This window comes from Calidris pugnax, unplaced genomic scaffold (assembly GCF_001431845.1).
Source record: "Calidris pugnax isolate Ruff unplaced genomic scaffold, ASM143184v1 scaffold245, whole genome shotgun sequence".
Taxonomy (NCBI): domain Eukaryota; kingdom Metazoa; phylum Chordata; class Aves; order Charadriiformes; family Scolopacidae; genus Calidris; species Calidris pugnax.
The window spans coordinates 1,552,756-1,555,975 of record NW_015090982.1 but is presented as its reverse complement, the minus strand read 5'-3'; the positions used below and the strand labels follow the sequence as shown (position 1 = coordinate 1,555,975).

At 56.7% G+C, this 3,220-nt stretch overlaps 1 protein-coding gene across 1 annotated transcript in view; it reads left to right on the top strand.

Moving 5' to 3' along the window:
* The first annotated feature begins 2,985 nt into the window (after positions 1-2,985).
* Positions 2,986-3,220, top strand: part of TEAD3 (TEA domain family member 3) — a 24,904-nt gene continuing 24,669 nt past the window's right edge. Inside the window, exon 1 of the mRNA XM_014953749.1 lies at positions 2,986-3,145. The gene's annotated coding sequence lies outside the window, so the exon portion shown is untranslated. The remainder of the gene's footprint in view (positions 3,146-3,220) is intronic.

Genomic DNA, 3,220 nt, shown 5'->3' with positions numbered 1-3,220 from the left:
GGGTTTAATATTTTTCCTAGAACTTTTTTTTTTTTTTTTTTTTTTTTTTTTTTTTTTTTTTTTTTTTTTTTTTAAAAAAAAAAAAAAAAAAAAAAAAAAGAAAGAAAAGAAAAAAAAAAAAAGAGGAGAAGGAGCCTTATTGCCTTATCAACAGCCTTTGAGCCCAAAGTGCGTGTCTTCCTTGGAGAAAGGGTTTTCTTGATCCCTGGGGATGGGATCTCGCTCCCTGTGGAGTGAGATTTTGAGGCTTCCGAAGGTTCAGTTTTAGGGGGCTGGTGTCAGGCTGAGGGTGAGGATGGATTTAACTCCATGAAGTTACGGCCGGAGGCGACTGTCGGCAGCTGGGCACGGGAACCTCCTGGGAAATGCGTCTTATTTTTGCAAAGATGATTATAAAGGAAAAGGGAGGGAAAAAAATAAGGTCCCATCTCTATGCTGAGCACCACATCCTGGCTGGGACCAATGTCCCTGCGGTTGCCAGCATCCCCATCCCGTGCCGATGGGTGGGAAGATGCTGGTCCAGGGCTGAGCAGGAGGATGGGAGTGGGGGGTCTTCTCCCACTGGTCCCTTCTGCCTCTGCCCCAGACCCTGCACCCAGCCCAGCCCCTGCACTCTTAGGTGGGTCTGTAGGGTATTTCCATGGGGGTCCAAAAGGTCATTCTCCCCACTGGCCGGGCAACCTGTGGAGGGAGAGCGCTGGCCACATCCCGGGGGGTGCGGGAGGGGAGGGCAGCGCAGGGAAACCCCTCTCATTGATGGCAGGGCTGGAGATGTTTGGTTCCTGGTGGCCAGCATCGCCCCAGCCCATCGCTTTGAAGTGGTGATACATTAATTAATTAAAGGAGCGATGATGACGGGGTGTTTTTCTCTCCCCTTCCCCTCCCCAGGTATTTATTTCGGTGACATCTTTTAGAGGGACAGGCAGACTGGTGGCTGGTAAACTGGGCTGTGGGATTGCAGGATGGGCTCTTCCCTGGCACAGCAAGCGACAGGCAGTAATGGGAAAGCCAATATTTTTCAACTGTTTTTAAAAAGGAATCATTTTTTAATTAGTGAATCCATTCTGGAGAAGTGTTGGAGTTTTACAATGTTGTAGCTGTTCTTGGTGTCTTGCCTAGACTTGGATGTTCTGGCCATAAGAAAATATTATTTATGGCGTTGCTGCTTGCAGCTCTTTTATATTATAATTTGGGAAAGGAAGTTGCTGTTCCCACCAGTGGACGAAGAACAGCAGAAACGAGGATTACGGACTTCTGAAGGAGGAAAAAAAAAAAAATAAAAAAATTAAGAGGCGGGAGAGAAACAAACCACCGAGCCGGGCTGGGATCACCAGGCTCCAGAACAAGCCCATCCCGGTGTCTCCGGCGGTCGGGTCGGAGGCTGTAACCGAGCCCCAGCCCGGTCCCGGCAGGCTCGGCGCGGCGGTGACCCCCTCGGTACTCCCCTGCCTGGCGTTACATGTGTTCCTAAACATTTGCAGATCAGGCTTTTATTCATGGGCTAATGCACGCTTGTTTGCTCATGCCTTACTCAGCCTAAACTCCTATTGAACTCAATTAAGCCTGTCATCTCCAGGAGCAGTCAATGTCATTTTTGCCCAAGTAAGGGATGAGTAACGAGTGGTTCGAACGGCCCTTGGAGAATAGCAGCCATTTTGTTGCAGTTTTTGGTCCAGATTTCTTACAAGTTTAGCACCAGCCCAAGGGTGGAAGAATGTGATAGGGCTTTATTAATCACACACGATTGCTGAATGTGCTGGATGCTTTGGAGACTGTCACTTTACGGGCTGCGGCGTTGGCTGTCGTGTCCCGAAATGCTTGAACGCAACCAAGCTCGGCACGAAAATTAGAAAAATATGTCTCTAGAAGGGATGGGATGTAAAGAGCATCCCTTCTCCAAGCCGGGTGCCGGGAGGATCCCTCTCCCTGATTTACCTCTGTGGGTTTTGGGTTCCTCAGTGCGTGCCGGACCCCATGGCCGGTGGATCTGGGGTTTTTGGCCACACATTGCCCGTCTCGGGGCCCAGTTCCCAACAGTCGGGCTGGGTCGTGGCCAGGGACTCGCATGCGATCAGCGGCTGCGGCTTAACGCGTTACCACCCTTGGGCTCGCTCCGAGGAAGTGACCACGGCCTGAGTCCTGGCTGGGTTCCCCTGGGAAACGGGAACGGTGTGGGCTGAGATCCCCGTCCTGGGGGTCCAGGGGAGACGGGAAATCTCCATGCGGGCAGGGTGTGGGGGGCTGAGGGTGTCCAGGGGGGATGAGGAGGAGGAGGATAAAGGTGTCTGGAGAGGATGAGGGTGTAAGGATGGGGATGAGGAAGGGGATGAAGGTGTTTGGAGGGACATGAGGGTGTGAGGATGGGGATGAGGAGGGGCACAAAGGTGTTGGGAGAGGATGGGGATGAGGATGGGGATGAAGGTGACTGGAGGGGGATGAGAGTGTGTAGAGGACAATGAAGGTGTGTGGAAGGGGATGAAGGTGAGCACAGGGATAAAGGTGAGCACAGAGGAATGAAGGTGAGCGCAGGGGGGGTGAAGACGTGCAGAAGGGGATGAAGGTGTGCACGGGGTACCCTGGCTGGGGTGACTGCACAGGACAGCAGCACCCTGACGCCCCGGCCCGGGGCTGCATCCCGGGGCTGTAGGCCGGAGAAGGAGGAGGAGGAGGAGGGTGAGGAAGGCTCCTAGAGGGCGCTCCCAGAGTCCGGTCGGGGCCGAGCCGGGCTACGGGGCTGCTCTTTCCACAAAAAAACCCTCCCGGCAGAGGGGAAGCCCCACGTCCCGGTGCCCGCTGCCCGTCGGGGAGCGCTGCCGCCGCCGCCCCGGGGGGGCGGACGGGGAGGGAGGGTCGAGGGGAGGCGGGAGGGAGGGCCGGGAGGACGAGGAGGAGGAGGAGGGCAGCGGGAGGGAGGGAGGAGGGTCGGCCCGGCCCCGCCGCCTCCTGATTGACTCCCAACTTTCTGCTCCTCCCTTGCATAAACTTTCCCGTCCCTGCGCCTGGCTCCGTGCGCGGACCCGGGAGCCCGCCGCGCTCCCCGCATTCCTGCCGCCCTCCCCGGCCCGGCCCCGGTCCCGGTCCGGCCCCGGTCCGGTCCCGGTCCCGGCACCCGCGGCCGGCCCAGCCCCTCCGGAGCACGGAGCAGGTAAGGGCTCGCCGGGAAGAGCCTCCCAACCCCCCCCTTCCTCCTCCTCCTCCTCCTCCTCCTCCCCCTCCGGCG